The sequence below is a fragment of the Leptinotarsa decemlineata genome, unplaced genomic scaffold (genome assembly GCF_025532065.1).
Source record: "Leptinotarsa decemlineata unplaced genomic scaffold, Ldec_3_MD MMD2_tig00026374_RagTag_RagTag, whole genome shotgun sequence".
NCBI lineage: Eukaryota > Metazoa > Arthropoda > Insecta > Coleoptera > Chrysomelidae > Leptinotarsa > Leptinotarsa decemlineata.
Genome location: NW_027412710.1, coordinates 3,682,096 through 3,691,462, shown reverse-complemented (window position 1 = coordinate 3,691,462; position 9,367 = coordinate 3,682,096).

Genomic DNA, 9,367 nt, shown 5'->3' with positions numbered 1-9,367 from the left:
ACATCAGAGAACATCAGAACAAACTACGAGGTTTTCTTTTTTCTCAAAAAAAGGAAGCAAATCTTTTTGACGCTGTCTGTACTGAGATATTTTCACATCATGTTTTAGAAGATTCCACTGTTGTAGTCTTGACCCTAACAGCTCAGCCTTTTCCTTAGACAAGCGAAGATCTCTTATAAGGTCACTCAACTCTGCTTGACTAATTCTGTGCGGATCACTAGACCTATCGCTTACCTCAAAATCAGGGTCATAGGATGTAGAAGGATGGGTTGCTCCTTCTAAACAGTCTTCATCACCTTCCTCTAAAATTTCATAGTTTTGGGGTGGAGAAGGGACTGGCAAATTGTCTGAGTGTGGTACAGGCCGAAGAGCAGATGGGAGATTAGGGTATTTAACCGTTCCTCTTTTCTTCATAGATAAACCTTGCTTAATGGGAGGAATTAAGCAGAAATAACAGTCGTCTGTATGATTGGTAGGCTCACGCCAAACCATAGGTACTGCAAAAGCCATTGCCCGGTTTTTATTTTTCAGCCAGTCTCGCAATATGACGGAACAAGAATTACAACATTTATGAGAAGCCCATGATTTATCTTGGTCCCCAACTTTCACACCAAAATAATGTTCATAGGCTGTCTTAACGATAGGTGTCATTTTACGTTTCTGAGCCTCAAATGTTATTTCACCACATATATAGCAAAAGCTATCGACAGAATTCACACACTTTCGAGGCATTTCAGATCAGCACTTAAATTAATTTAAAAATCAATTTCACACGATAATTTCAATAGCAACCACGTGCGTACAATTGACAAACTCACATAGGTTATGTTTACTACTTAAGAACAGCTGATGAGAGGGGTGTTATGTAAACAAACATGTGTACCAACTGTTGGTGATGAAATATTTCATTTGTTGAAAACTCAATATACATATATATAATATAAGGATACTATATCTTGAAAACAAGAGCTAATATATAATTTTTATGGTCACTTTCGATTTTAACACGTGGAAATACATTAAAATCATCTAATTTCAACCCCGAAACAAAAACTTTGTTGTGTTGTGATTTATTCCTGTATTGTTTTACATGTAGATAGCCGTTCCTCCATGAATTCTTGACTTTCTGCAAAAAGATGTCATCAACGTATAATTAGGAATAACTGCCATGTTAATGTTCAAATCATTTATCCAGAGTTCACTTAAGCACAGGAAGTCAATATTTGTCTGAATTAATAGACTTTCAATTTGATTTATTTTTGATGCCATGGATTAATAAGTAATATTTTCAGTACTTTTATAGATTCTACGTCCATTTCAGTTCTAAAAAATCAGAATGATTTATTGTTTCGTTCATCTCTGTAAAAAGTGACTTATCTATATTTTCTGTTCTTGATTCATGAGGAATAAACTCAGGCTGAGATAAGTGATCGTCTTGAGTTCCGTTGTTATTTGTTTGTTTTCAAAATTCTCTGAAATCTTATCTTCTGCAGCTGGCATTATTTTCTCATTCATGAATGTCATGAGAGCTTTGCTTACCAACACTATTCCTGAGTTTTTCAGTATCTCACTATATCTATGAAAATGAAACCATTTCAGATAGCTGTTACATTCAAAAAGTTTTACTGAACTAGTGAGATTACGTAGCTTCTTAGATAACATAAGGTTATTTTCATAAATAACGTCTTTTTGCTCCATCTGTTGTAGGTGTACGGCTTTGTAATTATGACGGAATTTGTGTGACTTGTACTTTCGATAAATGATAATAATTTTCCAGTATTTATTTTTTCTTTCGACCATATAATCAACACGTCATCTTTGGTCAGCTTTTCTGCACATGATACCGAAGTTTTCAAAATTGTGTCTTGATCAGCATTAGATTTTATGAAAGATTCCACTGCGAAGTGAGATGTTAGATTTTGGAGATAGCCTGCCATATTACCATAATAGTTTGAACAAAAAATTATTTTTTCATTTGAACTAGCAAATAGAGTCGCTGCGCACGCCTAAGTTCGCTGCGCATGCCTAAGTTCGCTGCGCACGCCTAAGTTCGTTGATTCTGATTCTGTCAGAACATTGGAAGAGCAGCGATACAGCGATATAGTACTAATTATTACTTCTAATATACAGGGTGTCCCTGGACTTCCTCTTTTCCTCTCGGGAATGTATAGATGGGGTCAAAATATCACCAGTACTTCATATAACTTTTTTTCCTAAAAGTCTTCGTAACCAAGTTACGGGCCCTCGAAGTTAAAAAATGAAAAATGTTTTTCTTTGATAACTTTTCAAGTGAATATTCAAAATCATCCAAATTTTGGTAATTGACTAAACAAATGAATTCCGTCGATGAGCTTTCATGCAGGATTCAGTTGTTTTGCTACAAAGTCAGGAACGGACTACCCCCGATGGTCCACACCCCAAAACTTTGAAATGACAGATATTTTTCAATATTTTTCAACAAAATAAGGTTACTTGGACAATTTTATGAATGAAAGTACTCGTGTGGAAAGTCGATCGGAGCAACGAGTCTTGATAAAAATGTAGTTCTACTCGACGACATCAAACCCGCTCGTCCACCATTATTTGAAATGAATAATTATCAAAGCAGAAATAATAATGATAACGTTAATTCAACAACATTTATAACAGGAATAATACAAAGTATGCTAAAATGAAGTCGTAAACAAAAAGTACAGTACCTATATGGAAGTTTAAGTCACAATTGTGATAGCAGATATTTTTTCAAAAGAAATATCAAGTTCTGTAGATTCGTGGTGTTTTTAAACTAATAAGCTACTCTACTATGACATATCGAATTCATTCCATATTTTGTATGTACATAATACGTGTGGAATAATCACGTTTCGTGTTGATCAGTTATCTGAATCTCATGAAACTCAACATTCGAATGTTTCAAATTCTTCTTCACAGCTAAACTGTTGAGGAGTTTCACTGATAATTATAATTTTATGGGAGAAATTCTTTAACATGAATCTAAATTTAGCTGAAAAAACGCACATCGGAAAAAATATTTACTATACTAATAAAAAGCAAACGAATGAACTACAAAAACGGCTGCACATGATCAGGTGAAAAATATCCAGGGAATAATTATGTTCCATTTCTTTCACAGATGTTGACAAAAAAACCTTTTAGGAAGTTTTGATAAAAAATGAGAAACTGGAATGCAATTTTGTTTTGTTGAGTGGTGCGTTGCCATATGACTATCATTGTATTGTCAATATTCTATAGGATATTTTGAATTTTTTTGATATGGCCGAACAGTTTACATTCAATGAATATGCAGATATGCATGTATTTTATGGACGAGCATTTTGTAATGCTGCAGAAGCTCGTCGTCTGTATTCGAGCATTTTCCCAATCGAACGGTACCGTCAAGAGAAACATTCGAGCGTGTCGATCGCAGCTTGAGGGAGACAGGTATGTAATAATTGATAATTAATTTGAGCACGTTGTTTTATTTCGATATTATTGTAGGTACAGTTTTGCCAAAACGAGGTGGTGAGGGCGCTCCTAGGACTGTACGTACCGTTGTATTGGAGGAAAATATTTTGGAAGCCGTCGCTGATGATCCTTCAATGAGCATCAGAAATCTATCAGAACAGTTCCATACATCCAAGTCCACTATTCATAGAATAATTAGGGAACAACTGCTCCACCCATTTCACATCCAGAAGGTACATGCCATGACACCTCAAGATTTTCCAGCACGACTGGAATATGCCAATTGGTTCATGGATAGGCAAAGAGAGGATATGACTTTTATTAATCGAGTTTTATTCACTGATGAAGCAGGTTTCAGTAGAGATGGAGTTATCAACTCTCATAATCTCCATATAGGGCCGAAGAAAATCCCCATGGGATATTGCAAACCAAACACCAACGGAAATTCAACGTGAATGTTTGGGCTGGTATCATAGGAAACCAACTTATAGGACCATTCGTTCTACAGGACCGATTGAATGGAGAACGTTATTTGGAGTTCATTCAGAACAATTTGAATGGACTTTTGGAACATGTTCCATTGCAAACCCGAAGAGATATGTGGTTTATGCATGATGGCGCTCCTCCTCATTTTAGTTTGATTGTGCGTGACCATCTGAACCATATTTTCCACAATAGATGGATTGGTAGAGGTGGGCCATATTCATGGCCATCGCGGTCTCCGGATTTAAATCCATTGGATTTCTTTCTGTGGGGGCATCTAAAAAGCCTTGTTTACGCTACACCTATTCACACAAGAGATGCATTGTTGAATCTATACGAAACGACCCTGGAATGCTATTTCAAGTACAGAGAGGGTGTCTTCGCAGACAAAGAAAATGTATAGAGAGAGAAGGTGGTCATATCGAGCAGTTTCTGTAGCGGATTTTTCATTTCTGTTTGCTCTTGAGGCTCTTGAGTTTCGTTAGTTAAACGTGTTTGCATTATAAAATTCGTTATGAACATTTTACCTATCATTTCCATTTTCCTCAAAAACTAATATTTTCGAATAATGGTAGACATCTCAGGATAAATGTTGTTGAATTAACGTTATCATTATTATTTCTGCTTTGATAATTATTCATTTCAAATAATGGTGGACGAGCGGGTTTGATGTCGTCGAGTGAAACTACATTTTTATCAAGACTCGTTGCTCCGATCGACTTTCCACACGAGTACTTTTATTCATAAAATTGTCCAAGTAACCTTAATTTGTTGAAAAATATTGAAAAATATCTGTCATTTCAAAGTTTTGGGGTGTGGACCATCGGGGGTAGTCCGTTCCTGACTTTGTTGCAAAACAACTGACTCCTGCATGAAAGCTCATCGAAGGAATTCATTTGTTTAGTCAATTACCAAAATTTGGATGATTTTGAATATTCACTTGAAAAGTTATCAATGAAAAACATTTTTCATTTTGTAACTTCGAGGGCCCGTTACTTGGTAACGAAGGATTTTAGGAAAAAAATTTATATGAAGTACTGGTGATATTTTGACCCCATCTATACATTTCCGAGAGGGAAAGAGGAAGTCCAGGGACACCCTGTATAAAAATGGATGTTTGTTTGTTGGTTGGTTGGTTGTTTGGTAAGTGATAAACTTCTACATCGCTCAACCGATCGTGATGAAACGTGACATGTATAAGTAATTTTTCATAGAGAAGGTTATTAGGCTATCAATTTTTCTGTAACTCGCCACTAGATCGTGGCGTAGAATTTTTTTTTGAAAGCACTGTTCTATAACGCTGCGCACGCCTAAGTTCTGATTCTGTTAAAACATTGGAACAGCAGCGATACAGCAACATAGTACTAGTGCAATTAAAGCCAACACGTTTTTGATACCTTTATAATTTCAGCTAGATCACACAACTTGACCTTTCGATCATTTCTTATGTTTTCCGGTTTTACTATCTCATTTGGACGTCTACTTTCCAGTTCTTCATTGTTGCCAGGAGTCAGGACCACTGTTTCTCGCAGAGCTCCTCTCAAGAGTCGATTTTAGAAAGCTAAATCCGTCCTCTTCGGGTCACGGAATTTCACAGTGGTTCGGAGATCTTGGTTTACCGTATAGGTGATCTGACATTGAAATATGGTCCGAGACTTGCCAGTTGGATTTTGTTTGATATTTTGGCTGTCGTAAGCGTGATATCTATTAATGTTTGGCTACGAGCGTGAATAAATGTCGGCTCCGTGCCTCTGTTCAAGATTATTAGATCTTTCTTAATTATATATTCATATAGGGACTTACTTGCTACCGTCAGGTCAGGGTTCTGCGCCTTCAGCCGACCCAGCACCCTCTTATTTTCACCAGATGTCGTCTTGTGGACGTCCTCCTGAACCCAGAGTGGGGTTTTGGTTAGCTTCGGGAGCTTATTCACACTGACGACTGCAGATATTGCCTCCTCCCACGGTTTAATATTCATTGTGGCTTACTTCAGCCACTCTAGCGTCACGTCGTCGCCGCAGATCACTCTGATGATCTCAACAGAGTATGTCCACGACTTAAACGTGGGCGGTTTGCTTGTCCAGCTCCTCCAATAGTTGTTTTTTGATGAGACTCTGCGGTAACCATACCGTACGGGTTTGTCTCATCTATGATGGCTACCTTGAGGGATCTCAAGACGACCTCAACGAAGGTTTTGGAAGATGCAACCTTCAATCTCGCGTGAGGCGCCCTCGCGTGAGGGTGCTTTCCTGCAGTGGAAGCCGGTTCCTTGCCTTTTTTTAAGGCGGAGCTCTTGGCGCCCACCGCAAGAGGTGCCCTTGTTGTTGGTGATGGAGTGGGAGTGCACTCATAGTTGCTGCCACTTCTGCCTCTTTCTCTCCTCTTGGCCTCGGCGCCGCTAATACGCTTACGCCTTGGCCTTTGTGTTACATATCGAGGTGGTCTGCTATGTCCAGCCTCATTCTGAGCCGTAACTTGAGGTGAACATTTCTGTTCATCCCCAGCCCTTGCCCTAAATTAAGGTGAGCATTGCTGTCCAGCCTCGGGATTGGTTGTTTTTTTGTCTGTTTGTTTGTCCGTATTCATGTATGTTCCCACGAGTAGCAAGGGAAGGGTTGGTCACCTCTGGCAGAGCCCCGCATCACCAGAGGAAGGCTGATTACAATGAGGTTTCGCCCGGTTCCTCAAGGGGATTGTTCGTAACCGTGTATCACCCTGCGGCCATTCAGCTGTCGGCACGATTTCTTACACCTTAACTTGAAGTATATTCAGTACATTTTCTTTTGAGTGAATTTAATGAAACATAGCTTTTTATATGACTATACAACCAGAACTAGACAACGAGTCACAACCTATATGTTCTCTTTTGATATAAAAATTTCCTATTCTATTTCTAGTGGAGTGAGTATGAATACTACTTGTTTAGGTTAACTGATCACTCAGATAATTTGGCAACATATTGTGTTTAATTGCAAATATAATTATTAGCATATCCAGTGTTATCCTTTGTTTAGCAGACATAAGAGACAGTGTTTCCAACATGTATTCCACAGATGTGCGTTTATTACAACTCAATATTGCCCTCATGGATTTGTTTTGAAGCTTCTGTAGTCTGTTTAGATTTTCATTGTTCATAAAATAGAGTAATGTACTGCAAAAGTCAAAGTGGGGTGCCATTATTGATTTACAAATTGTTAATTTTGCATATTCACTTATTTTATGTTTCAATCTATATAAAAGATGAATTTTCGTGGCTATTTCGTGGTTTAATTCTTGATCTAATACCACTCCCAGATATTTAAAAGTTGTTACCCTTTCAATGATGACATTATAAAGATTCAATGACAGCTGTTCATCTTGCAACGATATTTGCTACCTATCAACATGCATTTTGTTTTATTTACATTCAACTCGAGGCCGTTGTCACATAACCACTCGTTTATATTTGATAGTTTCTCATTCAAGCATTCTGAGATTTCATTAGTTGTCCCAAAACAGTACAACATAGTGTCGTCGGCAAACAGTTTTATCTTACACCTTTTAACACGTATCACAATATCATTTATGTACGGCAAGAATAGCAGTGGACCCAATGCTGACCCTTGAGGGCCTCCTGAAATCACATTTAAAGTACTGGATGTCACTTGATTATATTTAACTAACTGCGTCCGATATGTGAGGTAATTTGTGAACCATTTTAATACTTTATAATCTAGTCCATACCTATTTAATTTCATTAAAAGTAAGTCAATGTTGACCGTCTCGAATGCCCTTTTGAAATCCAGAAAGACAACACATATAATACGTTTTTTAGATAGCTCAACTTTCCACGAAGGGATTAGAAATTGCAGTTCAGTTTCACATAAATGGGATTCTCTAAATCCAGATTGTTCTTTAATCAAAATATTGTGGGAAAGAAAGTTTTTGGCTTTCTACTACTCCATCTTGATACAAAAAAAGAAGGATGAGGGAATCTTCCAAAGAAAGAAAGGAAGTAACTCTATACATGGATGTGTAGATCATGCAAAGAAGTAACTTTCAGACACAAACTGAAAGAAAGTCCTCCTGAAACAGCTACTTTCATATAAACATTGAATTATACGAAAGAAAAAATTCTTTCGAAACAAATACGTCTATATGAACACTGCATTATATAGAAGATACTTTTCTCTACTCAATTTGTATTTCAAACATTCGTTGTGGAATAAAAATCAGATATCATCCACGTGAGTTCTACTTTAAATGAATAGTAACAAATTGCACTTACATAGAACACAGTCATCCTCACTAGTATACACCGATGTTTCGCCTTAAGACACTTGCCCTAAGGCTCTTCAGTACCAAATTGGATAACATTATAGAAAATACACACACTTCATTCGGAATCCAAGGGATTACAAGAAAAATTCGAATTATCAAGACTTCAAATCATCAAGAAGTTTGAATAATCAAAAGGAAAGAGAAAAAATCGAATATTCAAGAGTATTTAATATATTTTTGAAAATACCATGTATGAGCTTACCTAAAATGTTATCAAAAAAATTATTCACTCCTAAAAATATAACCCGTTCAATTCATATAATCGAATATTACCGAAAAATCCCGAAATAAAAAATTTAATTCAATTTCTCAGTAAGAAGTGAACGTCTACGATCCAAAAACTACAAAAAATACAGGTCCGTATTTAAAAATTCAAAGATGGGGGGGGGGTGGCCCAAGTCAGATGACACCCTGTATAAAAGATTCATGGATATATTCTGAGAGCCCACATCAAGTGCCAATAGCAAAATGTGAACTGATTTTCAGTATGTCAGCGAATAAAGAAGATATAGGCAAAAAGATAATTTGGGAATTTTTTGTTTTTCCTGTAGATCTCCAGCAAAAGAACTATATTCGATTTCTTTACATCATTGAATAGGTCTCTAAAATACACAACTTTGCCATAATTCAACCGACACTCTATCTCTTATCATTTATGAGATCCCCATGTACAGAAACGAATTTGAATAGCCCTGTATAATTTGACATTCTTCAACTTGAAAATGCCAGGGAATAAGCTTGATCTGCTTATGTCATCGATGACATCGTAATGACATTCATTCACCTATTTGATTTAATCTCAGCCAAGAGGAATCTTATATCAATTGAAGGGGTTATATTTTTTAGGAGTGATTAATTTTTGCGAAAGAAAGTTTTTGGCTTTCTACTACTCCATCTTGATACAAAAAAAAGAAGGATGAGGGAATCTTTCAAAGAAAGGAAGGAAGTAACTCTATACATGGATGTGTAGATCATGCTAAGAAGTAACTTTCAGACACAAACTGAGGGAGGACTTTCTTTCAGTTTGTGTCTAAAAGTTACTTCTTTGCATGATCTACACATCCATGTGTAGAGTTACTTCCTTCCTTTCTTTGGAAGA